Genomic DNA, 319 nt, shown 5'->3' with positions numbered 1-319 from the left:
CTTACCTTTCGGACAACCTGCCATAACCACTTCCAAAGGAACCTGTTCCATGGAGGTGGAGGCCTCATACTATCCTCCCAGGCCAGGATGCCACTCTGCCCCAGAGAGCCAAATGAGAAGCAGAATTGTCAGGGAATTCCGGACACTGACATTCTTTGTTCTGATGCAGTCATAGAAAGCACAAAAAATCTTTTAATAATGGACTTTCATAAACAACAAGGACCTACTGTATAGCACAGGGAACTATATTCAATATCTTGTAATAACCTATAATGGAAAAGAATCTAAAAATGGAAAAGAATCTAAAAGAATCTAAAAG

The sequence above is a fragment of the Monodon monoceros genome, unplaced genomic scaffold, assembly GCF_005190385.1.
Source record: "Monodon monoceros isolate NGI ecotype Baffin Bay Population unplaced genomic scaffold, NGI_Narwhal_1 Super_Scaffold_21, whole genome shotgun sequence".
Taxonomy (NCBI): Eukaryota; Metazoa; Chordata; class Mammalia; order Artiodactyla; family Monodontidae; genus Monodon; species Monodon monoceros.
The sequence above is the reverse complement of the archived record's forward strand: the minus strand, read 5'-3'. Positions refer to the sequence as shown.